Raw genomic sequence first — 13,838 nt, forward strand, 5'->3', positions numbered from 1 at the left:
TTCATTGATTGAACAGGAGAGAGAGAGAGAGAGAGAGAGAGAGAGAGAGACTGAGACTGTCCTACTTCGATGTACAATATATCTCATTTCACAGAAGGAAAGAAAATTCATCACTGATATAATGGAAACCTTACAAGCATTAAAAAATTCCAGCTATTTAAAAATTTGTTATTGTCAATATATTATAAACTTACAGGAGTTGATGCTTATAATTGAATTCATTACAAATTTTAAAAAATATATATCAGCTTAAACTGTGCATGTAGAAAATACTGACTTTGTATGTTAGAATAACGGAAAAAAGTAAATTGTCAAAAAAGTGGGGAGAGCAGACCAGACCAGCCTCCCTGCCCACCCCAACCCCTGTATACGTGCCTGAAACAACATATCAATTCGTGCTGAAAGAAAGGTGCATATCTGCATTTCATTAAATTCCAAAGGAGCTCGAATTTATGTGTTCCCCTATTAATTATTTTGTATGCAAGATTTGTTCCCGAATTTAGAATCATGCTTTCAGTCAGAGCAGAAATGAATTCATTTTGAAGTACATCTAGTTTGAATGCAAATGTGGGGTTCCTTCTTTTAATTTCATCAGAATCATTAGAACCCCCTCCCCCAAACTATGCAGCTTTGTTTTTATTGATATCTAAATCGGCATATGAATCCGGATACAAATTATATGTTTTTTCGTGATCATATAGATATCGATACTAGAAAATGTTTATACTCTTGCCTTTTGCATATCCTACTAATACATTACAGTAGATTGACACTGTATCATATCAAATAAAACCTCAACACGAATTGTACTGATTTATGAATACTTACATCTTATTGAATACATTTGGATATGAAATTTCGACGTACAGCGGTATGTCTATTTTCAGAATATATCCATTGAGCCGGATCTACGAAATGAAAATAATCATTATGGCATGTTACAGAAACGATAAAACACACATATGCTATAGTCCTGCAATGCATGCATGCGATTTTTCTGAATACATGTATTTATGTATTCGTGAATGAAGTTCCTACGCTTAAAACTATCTTGGCCTTTATGCATTTTGTTCTGTGATTTTGGTTTACCATTCCTTACACTGTGTAAATGAAGGAAAACTTGGTAAAGGTTGCAATTCTACACCATACAATTAGTATGCATGCATGTGTTGAAAAGCAAAATGTACATGTAATAACCGGACATGTATCGTCATTTTTCGAGGGGGGGGGGTAACAGCAGGAAGTTAAAAAAAATGGAAAATTGGATTCTTCAAAATTTCTTGCCATTCAAAATAATAATTAAAAAAGACGAACGAAAACAGCAATAAAATAAAACAAAAAACCCAAACAAACCAAGATGTTTTATCCGATGTCCTAATGTGGGGGTGAAGGGTAAAAAGAGTCTTTTACTTTGACTGCCTCTATAATTTCCCCCTACACTTCATTTTCTTCCATCGTTGGGGGTGGGATGGGGTGGTTAGAGTCCTCTACTATGAGTGCCTCATAATATCTTCATTTTCTTAATTGGTGGTGGTGTGTGTCTTCTACTATTATATCAGAACTTTCAAGCTGGGGTCAAGTTTGGGGGGGGGGGGTTGTCACCCAATATATTTTTACTTGCATTACAAAATAACGGCCTCTCACTTCTGTCGGCGTGGGTTCGAAACCCGCTTGCGCCGGTAAGTGAGAAAGTTTCCCAATTTACTTTCGGAAGGTCGGTGGTCTCTTCCCAGGTACATGTATCTGGTTTCTCTCTTCCACCAACAGAAACTGGGCGCCACCAGATAACTGAAAAATTGTTGAGTGTGGCGGAAAACATAAAAAAAATAACAACAAAATGGATATTGTTATCAAAGATGGGGGACAGACACTCTTGTCCCCTCCCCTTGATTCTATGTACCTTTGTACTTGACCTTTGTATTTGGGAGAGGACCTACATAGGCTATGCCTGTTGTCCAATCCTGTTGAGTTTCTCAATAACATATGTTTAAATAAATAAAAAAAATTCCATGTACTTGATAACTACGCATATAATAAACTCAATTATTACATTTTGCATTACTACAATTTGCGTCGAGTTCAACGCAGAATGTAATAAAGCAAAATGGCATAGATATATAAAATCTATTGAGCGCCGAATTAGCATAAAATGAAGTAATTGAAAATAACATTATTTAAAGATATGTTTCATTTTTAATTATTGCGTGCTTTAAATGAATCAAATAAATCTGTATTATCAATTAATGAGAGCAATATTGAGTTACTGTTCTCTTATATTGAATTAACGATATCATTTGTCTTACTAAGAGCGCGATTATTATAAGATCATCGTTTGAATCTCAATCTCTCTCTCTCTCTCTCTCTCTCTCTCTCTCTCTCTCTCCATACACTCGTGCAGTGTTATATATGCAAATTATCTATGCACAAACAATTTATGTACCTAAATGATTTCCTGATTTATAAATCTGCAATACTCTGACAAGTAAATCATACGTTATATGGATTCATGCACAATATACAGGGCAAATATTGTACTCTGATACTTCCCCTGATTGAAGATAGCTAATCGGCGCGGGCTAAGTGTGTCGCAGTGTGTACAATGGATAATGTTGTTTACTGTTGGAATACAAATGGAGTGTATCGTTTTGTTTCATGGATTATGCTAATAAAGGGAGTTTTACTACTACTTTGAGTATTTTCGACAAGTGTACACGTACATCTTCGGTCCTTTACAGATATTATGAGTAGACCCAGGTAAATAGTCATCCGCATTCGATGCTTTTTCATGACGAGCATACATGACCATGTCTTCTTTATACGTACAGTAGCATTTATGTATTTGCATTTTGCTTGAAGTAAGTGTGAATGGTATATATTTTATACCCTTTGCTTATTCCATTTCATCAATAGATCTAGATAATAGATGAAATATTTCTCCGCGTTTTTGTATAGTTTTGACAAAATTATTGCAAATGTACGCACATTCACGTAAAGAAAGGGCATTCTATATTTATTTATCCAAAGCTTTTAGAATGATTTACTACTGTACGATATGTTTATTGTAATTTTGAGCACTGCATGGTGTTTCAAAACGTGATTTCATTTCTTCTTGATGTCCTATAAATTAGTATCGGAGATGTACGTGTTACCTGTCGAAGCTACCCGCACAGGTAAATCGAAGACACTGATATGAAGTGAAGCGTAGCAAAGCTCGTCCCCTTATATACCATGCGAACCCTGATACATATAACAATAGAATATCCAACTAATATGACGGATTAGCAAAGAAATATAGCGGACATATAGAATTATACTATATTTATTAATTCATGTCAGCTTTAATCTGACAATAAATTCCATAATCCAATGATATAAATCTCCCCAAAACATTAATACTTACAAACTTGAATGTCGTACTTTTTTATTCCAAAAAGCTCAGTGTAACGTCATAGATGAGGTTCTTGGCATGCTGATTTTGACTGCGTTTTCCTGATCAAGATATAGGGCTCATGGCGGGTGTGACCGGTCGATAGGGGATGCTTACTCCTCCTATACACCTGATCCCATTTCTGGTATGTCCGGGGGTCTGTGTTTGCCCAACGCTCTATTTTGTATTGCTTATTGGAGTTATGAAATTGATCATCGTTCCTTATTTTCACCTTTCATACAGTTATAAAGATAATGAATTGGATAATACCAATTTAGAAGAAATTATTGACAGAAAATCAGTAAACATAATAGATAATGACATGATTTAAAAATTAGAAGGAAAGGCTTTGGAAGCTATTAAGAATATGAGGAATGATAAATCGCCTGGTTTAGATGACTTCACAACAGAATTCTACAAATGTTTTGGAAAGATACTTCCTATTTTGGTTAATGTCAGCTAATGCAGGGTTCGAGAATTGACTATTACACTGTATCCACAACTCAAAACAAGGAATTACATGTATTACTATTTTACCAAAAGAAATAAATGTAGAAAAAACTTGAAAAACTGGAGATCAATATCACTTTTAAATGTATCTTACAAACTGATATCTGCATGTATTGCAAATAGGCTTAAACAAGTAATGGACTAAATAATAAATGGAAACCAAAGGGATTTATTAATAATAGATACTATAGTATATTGCGAAAATTACCCCAAGTATGTATGATGAAAGGTGAAAATAACGAACAGTGTTCATAACTCCTGTAAGTAATGTTGGGCAAACACGGACCCCTGGATATACCAGAGATGGGATCAGGTGCCTAGGAGGAGTAAGTATCCCCTGTCGACCGGTCACACCCGCCGTGACCCCTATATCTTGGTCAGGTAAACGGAGTTATCTGTCATCCGTAGTCAAAATCAGTGCGCCAAGAACGGTCTAATAATCGGCATGAAACACGTCAGACAGCATTTGGCCCAATGATAGGTTGTATTGGCAAACTAAATCGTTATAGCGACCATAGAATTTGAGACTGTTTGAACCCCTGCACCATCAACTTGCTTGTCAGTAGCCTGTCTCGATTTAAAAACTTACTATACACAGAACAACCTCTTGCGTATCGAATCAGTTGAGAGGTATAAACACCATATGCAGGTGATAATTGAATATTGCTACATAAATATGGGACGTTGACGATGGAGAAGCTAAAATCATCCCGTTTGTCCTAAAGTTAAGTAGAAATTATCCATGAATCTAAAATGAGACAAACTTTAAAAAGGCCTTTGATTCAATATCATGATCATTTATTTTCAAATCATGAAATGGGTGAAAACGCTATATACTGATTCAAACTTATGTGCAATTTAAAATAGACTGTTTTCAGATATTAAAAAATTGGGCATGATTGTGGACAAGGCGACCCAATTTCTCTTTACCTATTTAATACATGTGTAGAAATAATGGGGATTATGATAAGACAAAGCAGAAATATCAAAGGCATACACATACAAAGAGAATTCTGTTTATTTCAATATGCAGATGGTGCAAATATGTTTCTAGATGGAACTGAGAAAAGTCTTCTCAACATTAGATCTTCTTTTCCAATTTTCGAAATATTCAGGGCCAAATCCAAATTGTAGTAAAACTAAAGTTGCCTGGATTGGATCAAAATCTGGAAGTGATGATATCCTTCCTTTGCTCTAACTACAGAATACATTGGACTAAAGATAACTTCACGGTATTGGAAGTCAGATTCAATTCAAGTCTTACAAACATCACAGAAATAAACTTTGACCAAAAATTATCCTTAATCACTAAAGAAATTAAGGACTGCAATAAAAGAAAATTGACCCAGTTTTGAAAGATAACTGTTATAAAATCGCTTCTTTTACCTAAGCTGACTCACTTATAACACTTCCAAAACCAAGAGAAGTGATCACATAACCCCAGTGCTGATTTCTTTACATTGGCTTCCTATTGACAGGCGCAGCCAATACAAAATTATCCTCAAATCATATAAGGTGATTCATAAGATGGCACCAAAATACTTGGAGGAGGTGATCACTGTTTACCAACCAAATCGTTCTCTAATCTCTAAGATCTGAAAATTCACTGACATTAGTTAGACCTATATGTCGAACCTTCACATATAGAAACAGGCGCCTGGATGTGGCAGCAGCTACACTCTGGAACTCTCTGCCTGATACCCGCCGCCGTTGTCAGAATTTGAACACTTTCAAAAAACATTAAAAAAACATATGTTTTTAAACTTGCATATTGTTAGTATTATAGGTGGTTAAATGTTTATGGTTTCTTTACCATAATTTTAACATGACTTTTTCAAGTGTATAATTGTATATTTATTTCAACTTTTGTATTTTATATCATTTGATTGTACATGCATATCATGTTTTAAATTTTAGTAATTTTACTTCACATTATTGATGTTTTTCTAGCATTGTTTTGATATTATCCGTCTTAATGCTATTATAATTTCCGTTTACTACTCTTATAACATGTATCTTTTTTTTATTGTGTGCAGCGCTTTAAAGTAGTTATTTGTAGTCATATAGGGCGATATATAAATATATATCATCATTATTATTAAGTAAGCAGTGGCCCAATCAACTAGAAAAATATTCTTTCAATTCATTTGGAATGGAAAAAATTACAAAATACCTAGAGCGCTTTTAATACAGAAATACTCTGAAGGGTGACTTCAAATGGTACATCTAGAATCATAAATCAACTATCTTGGTTAAGAAGTTTTACAATCGAAGGTTGGCATACTGAGTATGCTGTATAATGTGACAACAGAAAGATCATTGGTAAATCTTTTTCACTTTGGATCTGATTATCCAAAACATCTTTCAATTAACAGCCATAACTTGTTTTGGTAAGAAACATTGATGGCATATAGTGAATGGATTGATCTTTCATGCAAAACATCACATCAACAACAATGCCAAGTTTGGATTGATCCTCAATTTAAGATTGCTAGAAAGTCAATATTTCATGAATGTCTACATGTATGTAAGAAAGGTTTCATTTATGTTTCAGACTTTTTTAATGAATTTGGAGCATTCATAAACATTGATGAACTGGGAACAGAATTTGGCATAGCTCTACCTTTTACAACTACCCTTGGATTAAAAAGAGCTACATGAAAGGCGAAGATAACGAACGGTGATCAATCTCATAACTCCCACAAGCAATGCAAAATAGATAGTCGGGCAAACACGGATCCCTGGACACACCAGAGGTGGGATCAGGTGCCTAGGAGGAGTAAGTAATTGATAAATACCTGTACTACCATCTAGAATAAAGGTATTACTAAAAGATAAGAAAGAGGTGTATAATATATCTATTGGAAATATCCATTTTGCTGCAAAATATGAGCAAAAATGGAAAACACTACTTGAGTTAGATGATACTTTCAATTGGAAATCAAAATATGATACACTAATCAATTGTACTAGAGATAGCAAATTGTTTTGGTTAGAAGATAGAATAAATTTTCCACAGAATTCTTGGGACAAGCAAATATTTATCCAAATGCAAGATATTGAACAACAATAAATGTAATATTTGGCCTATAGAAACAAAGTCTATTGAACATCTGTGTTTTTTCCATTGTCATAAGAGTAAACAACTATGGAAACTACTGGATAATCTGCTATTATATAATTTATCATTGCCAAATCAATGTTAACTTTTCATTATGTGAAGTCATATTAAGTTTTACAAGGGAATACAACATATATTGTCACAGTGTTGATTCCATTTCTTTTTCACTATGACCCTTGGAGTGAGGGAGGGTTTACAAAAGGAATTATTTTAATTCATTAGAATATCTATATCTTTCTTTCAAGATTCAAAACGTTTGTATAGATGATACCACAAAAGAAGTTCATAGTACATGTATGTACACACATGTATGATAATTTTCTCAAGAAGTACCAGGGTAATTTAACCCTTTAAATAACCGTTAAGAAGAGAATTGAGAGACCGTTGACAACAAAAATATTAAATCAATTTGAAATTCTTACAGCCATCTATTTGATTATCTTATCAAAGGAAAACAAGTTATTTTTAAAAATAACAATTGCTGTCCACTGTACAAATCATCCGATCGGGTTTGTTGCTGACGTGACCCTTTAGAGGAATATTTATAGAATAAAATTCAAAACCCATTTTTAGAGAAAAGCAAATACACACTTTATATTTCATTTATTTGACAATCAGTCCACATGAAAGTCCATTTTACAGATATCTTCATGACCATACAAGTCCTTCGTCATCCCCCTTCCACATACAGACTCAAAGTGGTAAACTGGTCATGTGCACACGAAGACGACCCTGTATTTCTGCTCCACAATAGCTACACTTTTCAAAACTTGCACCACAATGCCAGCAATATAATAGATCGCCACAGGGTAGAAAATGGCATGCTCTGGTGTGTTCTTTGCACAGAACACAATTTACCGTATTTTTAAGCTGATCATTTTCTTCTTGTAAGGTTTGAGGTCTGGTATCTGCAAATAAAATAAAGTTTCAGAACCATGCAGCAGCATAGGATTGTTAAAATGAAACGTGTACAAAGAATTCATATGAAATCTAGACACAATACTTTGCAAATATGTCTTTTCCATGATGATAATGATAATGAAGATGGCGGCTTTCTTTAGTAAGGTGAGACGGAAGAAGAAGGTACACAACAGAAAGTGAGTCCAATCGAGGGATGTCAAATTGTAAACTCTGTCTAACTTTACATTAGTTTTGAATGCTTCATAAAATTAATGTAGAAAAAAACCGAATCACGAGTTCAAATAATTTATTTCAATAGTACGTTATTTCGATCGCGGATGAATATGTACATGGATGTGTTTATCATCATGTGTAATTGTAATTCACAAAACATAAAGGGAAGAAAGTGTGCAATTTCTTTTTTTAATTTGATTTAATTTCAATTAAAACAATTTAAAATGGGTTTAAATAATATTGAGATAAAGATAAATAAATAAAGCCATGCTTTCATAAAGCTCTTCCTGTCATGCGCAGTAATAGGACAGGGACTGGTTATAAAGTTACATTTAAATTAACCACAAATTGCTAGTGTATTAATTAGCAGAGCGTTTTCAATGCTCTATTTCACATATTTCAAAAAAAATAAAAATAGGTCAATAAAATGGAGAAATACGATCCTTCTTCATGAATAATTATTAATTTTAGAAAGTTCGCATAAAACTGTTCTAACTAACTTTCAAACCAAAACTTATCTTTCAGAATTCCAGTGGATACTCAGATTCTTCTTCATGATCAGTGTATATATCCATGGTCGTAAATTTGGGATCCATTAAAATCATGTTGAAATCCGTCATTGTTTTCACTGCCTTGTATAAAATATTTAAACACCGGATGGCAATAGTTGGAAGAAGTCCAAACCAGTGTTTTGTACAAGCGATAAAATCAATATACATGTAATGATTTGTACCTGAGTTTTAATCTCTGTATGTATGTAAACTATACTGCGATAACAAACACAAATACAGGCGCGTCATTGTTTGCGTACTCAACACTTGATATATACTTATCGATATTCAAGTTTCATTATCCGTTGTACATAGCTTTTTGGACTTTTTCCAAATTTCAAAAATATTTGTTCGATAAACCCTCGTCAAGATTACATGTGTAGTACATTTATTCTTCTCTTTTTTCAGGGATCTCAAATGCACAACGAAGAAGGGCACCGATCTATGGATTATGAAGGATTTAAAAGATAAGTTGGAGAGTTAGTTAAAAGATATATTTTAGTATAATCGTGCTTGATATTCTATTTTGAAATGATACTATGCTTTCAAATTTTTGGTACTTTATAATTTTTAAAATAATAATTTATGATTAAGTAGGATTCTTATGAATTTATTTTATTTACTTGTACTAGTGACAAAATTGTGTCAATGGCTTGGCTCTAATATTGATCTAATTTATTTTTGACACATAATTTGAATTTTTAAAAATATCTACTGGTGATTTTTCGAACTTGAAATAAATCATTTTTTGCATGTTGTTTTACGATCCATTCAAGAAATGCTCACTCAGAGAAACGTCACCAGCTCGCACGTGTAGAACATGAGCAATGTTTTAGGATTTTTGTTTAGCCCTTTGAACAAGTCCCCGTCCTGTTTTTAAACTGCGCATGACAGGAAGAGATTTATGAAAACACGCTATTTTTATTTTCGTTTCATTTTTAGTTTTTATTTATCACCCTTTTATACTTTTTTCGATTCCAATAGAATTTGGTTAAAAGAAATCTCATTTGTTAATTTCTTTGATTAATTATGCTGACACATGTTGATAAATATAGTATTCATCCGCAATCGAAAGCGCTATGGCTGCTTTTGTAGTAAATACTTCAAATTGTGATTCATATTTCATCGTATCGAGTGCTTAAATTTACAAATCAATCATTCTTTGCAGAACCGTGTTTCATACATGTATATATTGTATATACCCCTTCATTAGTTTTGAACAATATAATAAACAGCTATATTTATTGGGAGAGGTAACCTAGTGTTTTGGGGGACTCGCTTTGCAACCTGAAGGTTCTGGGTTCCATTTTCGATACCCCACCGAGTGAGACTTAACACCTTTAACATAGATAGTCACTGTTCCTTCGTCAGTTGCTCGGCATTGGAAGTGAAAATCACGGGTCTTTCGGATATGACCATTTCACAGAAGCTGTTTGCACGATAATAGACCCTTCAAGAGTACGGCTTTGAGCACTATGCTAACAAACTGGTGAAGCTGGTGACGTCTCGAGTGAGACAGAAAACAACATACAAACAAAACAAATAATGCATTTCCTTTCAGAACACCTGCCACCACCATCTTCATTATATAACAAAAGAACAATTTGCAGGTAAAGTTTGTTTGGATTAATTTACAGTCCCTGTATCAATTTCATCTTAACAATCATATGATGAAGCATGGTTCTGAAAGGTTTTTTTTTATTTGCAGGTGAATAAGACAGAGAGGTTAAAAACTCTGGCGAAATCTTCAAATCTACCTTGTTGCCACCTATTATGATGTTGGCATCGTTGTGCAGGTTTGAAAAGTTTGACCTATAGAGCTACCGGATCAACGTCTGCCATTTTTAAAGGTTTTATGTCAATTAGGCATGACAATAAATACACAATATATTAAGAAGACAATATGTACAGTGGACACTTATTTCCATGTATTCATATGCTCTAATAATCAAATAAAGGGATATAATTTGAGTTGGTGTTGCTCAAAAAGTGTTTTTTATTCATATTTCTACGTAAAGCTTTAGAATACCATTATGGCATAGTTACTGCCTTCGGAATAATAATATGACTGTTTGATGATTTCCATATTAATTTGTAGAAAATGATATTCAAAACACAACCAAAATACATAAACTGTAGTCTTGAAGTTTGTGAAAAAAGCGTATTTAACGATTTTCCCAATAATAATTCCTATCTAAAATGTGAAGCTTCTCTGTGGTTGTCGTGATTTGAAGAACAATGACTCTTCAAAGATATTGTCACACAGCTTCTGCCATTTTTGGTTTGGTGGTTGAAGACATTTTAAAATAACTATACAATTTATGTTCTCGAATTTCATTCCAATGTTATTGTCTTTCATTTCAACAAAATTGAAATTCTTTTTATCTAGGGCTAATTGTGTGTAGTCACAGAAAAAGAAGAAAATGACTACATTCAATTTACATTTTTGCTTAAATATACATGTATATATCAAATGTATACACCATCATGTAGAAAAAATATGATATACCCGTCTGGAAATACAAACATTCATTGGTGCAAATTTCGTTAGTTCATTGGAGTCGAGTCTCTTGGCTGTAGTTTCTGTTCATGAAATTCTGACACATATTTTCGTATAACAGATACACATGTACATGTAGTTCTGACATGTTGCAGAGAGTAATTTGGCATCTTGGAGAAATCAAGTCAGTTTGTCCTAAGCGAAAACGTACTTTGAAAAATATTGTATTATTGAGACAGAGGACTACATAAGCTGAAACCTGTTTTGAACTCAAATCAGTTGTCACTAATTCTAATGAAGATGTTAAATCAAATCAAATACATGGCGAAAAGTTAAAGATAACAAACAAAATTCTGAAAAACACAGACTCCCAGAGGTGGGATCAGGGGGAGTAAGCATTCCCTATTCAGCATAACCATGTCTTCGAGGCAACTATACATGCAGTGTAAGCATTTCGAGGAGGAAAATGTTGGGGAAGTGAATACAATATCTATAAATGGACTTTTCTGCAAGATTTAGTGTCTCATAAAGTATCATGTTAAGATTGCCTGTTCGGTTTGTTTCCAGGAAATAGTGACATTCACCCATGCATCAGAATTATAACAAGAGTCCCGCGGTTCTAGACGGGGTTTTTAAATGCAATCCATCGCAAAAAGAGGTAGACTTTAAAATGACAAGGTGAAAATAATGAACAGTGATCAATTTCTTAATTCCCACAAAGAATACAAAATTAAGAGTAGAGCAAATACGGACCCCTGGACAAACCAGAGGTGGGATCAGATGCGAGTGGGGGGTAAGCACCCACTGTTGACCGGTCATACCCACCATGAAGGGGGGGGGGGGGTAAGCACCCACTGTTGACCGGTCATACCCACCATGAAGGGGGGGGGGGTAAGCACCCACTGTTGACCGGTCATACCCACCATGAGCCCTATATCCCCTGATAAAATAAACGAAGTAATCCGTAGTCAAAATCAGTTGTAACGAACGGCCTAACAATTGGTATGAAACATGTCACACAGCATTGGACCAAATGACATGTTATATTGGTAAATCAGATCAATATAGTGACCATAGAATTTGCAAAATGTCAACTGTAAACGAGACCGTCGCAACCCTATAAAATCAATTTATTTGTCTTTAGTCTGCCTCAGTTTAAAAACTGATCATACATAGAACAAGCTCTTGCGTACCGAATCAGTCAAGAGACATAAACACTATATGCAGGGGAGGCCGTTCTTTACAGAATGATTTCGACTACAGATTACTCCGTTTACTTGATCAAGATACAAGAATCACGGCGGGTGTGACCGGTCGACAGGAGATGCTTACTCCTCTTGGGCACCTGGTTCACCTCTGGTATATCTAGGGGTCCATGGTTACCCAACTCTTAATTTTGTATTCTTTATAAGAGTCAATAGATTGATCACTGTTATCTTCAACTTTTCATATGTGAGTGTTATGCAGAAGGTGACAGGATAAAAAGTGTATTCACTGGAATGAACCGTGAAGAAAACGTAAAGTGATCTACATGTATAAGGTATATAAAAAAGAGTTGGGCAAACATGGACCCTTGGATATACCAGGTGGGATCATATGCATATAAGGAGTAATCATCCTGTCGACCTGTCACATCCGCCGTGAGCCCCATATGTTGATCAGGTAAACGAAGTAATCCGTAGTCTAAATCAGCGTGCCAAAACAATCGGTATGAAACACGCCAGACAGCATTTGACCCAATGATAGGTTATATGGGCAAACTGGATCACTTTAACGACCATAGAATTTGCCAAATGCTGATTTTAAACGAGATTGTTGAATCCCCTGCAACATCAACTTGTTTGTCAGTAGCCTGCCTCGATTTTAAAAACTGACTCCATTATCACCTGCATATGGTGTTTATATCTCTCAACTGATTCGATACACAAGAGCTTGTTCTGCGTATAGTCAGATTTTAAATCAAGGCAAGCTACTGACAAACAAGTTGATAGAACAGGGGTTTCAACAGTCTCGATTGAAGTCAGCATTTCGCAAATTCTATGGTCGTTCGTCAATACAACCTATCATTGGGTCAAATGCTGTCTGACGTGTTTCATACCGATTATTAGGCCGTTCTTGGCACACTGATTTTGACTACGGATAACTCCCTTTACCTGATCAGGATGTAGGGCTCACGGCGGGTGTGACCGGTCAACAGGGGATGCTTACTCCTTCTAGGCACCTGATCCCACCTCTGGTGTGTCCAGGGGTCTGTGTTTGCCCAACTATCCATTTTGTATTGCTTATAGGAGTTATGAGATTGATCACTGTTCGTTATTTTCACCTTTCATCATATGTATAACAACCTCTTGCGTATTGAATCAGTTCTTGGCACACTGATTTTGACTACGGATAACTCCCTTTACCTGATCAGGATGTAGGGCTCACGGCGGGTGTGACCGGTCAACAGGGGATGCTTACTCCTCCTAGGCACCTGATCCCACCTCTGGTGTGTCCAGGGGTCTGTGTTTGCCCAACTATCCATTTTGTATTGCTTATAGGAGTTATGAGATTGATCACTGTTCGTTATCTTCACCTTTCATCATACGTATAACA

General features: G+C 34.9%; 2 long non-coding RNA genes across 3 annotated transcripts; one reads left to right on the forward strand and one right to left on the reverse strand.

The window, feature by feature from the left end:
- The first annotated feature begins 5,947 nt into the window (after positions 1–5,947).
- LOC125682236 (uncharacterized) lies at positions 5,948–10,714 on the forward strand. 2 transcript variants are annotated; one of them, XR_008799891.1, is made up of 3 exons: positions 5,948–6,716; positions 9,152–10,353; positions 10,452–10,714. It is a non-coding gene; the product is annotated as an uncharacterized LOC125682236 (long non-coding RNA). The 2 variants fall into 2 exon arrangements; XR_007372484.2 differs by lacking the exon at positions 5,948–6,716 and having other exon boundaries at positions 9,014–10,353.
- Positions 7,645–8,881, reverse strand: LOC130051624 (uncharacterized). The gene is made up of 2 exons (XR_008799893.1): positions 8,062–8,881; positions 7,645–7,966 (listed from the first exon to the last, which is right to left on the reverse strand). It is a non-coding gene; the product is annotated as an uncharacterized LOC130051624 (long non-coding RNA).
- Positions 10,715–13,838: the final 3,124 nt, after the last annotated feature.

Source organism: Ostrea edulis, chromosome 2, assembly GCF_947568905.1.
Source record: "Ostrea edulis chromosome 2, xbOstEdul1.1, whole genome shotgun sequence".
NCBI lineage: Eukaryota > Metazoa > Mollusca > Bivalvia > Ostreida > Ostreidae > Ostrea > Ostrea edulis.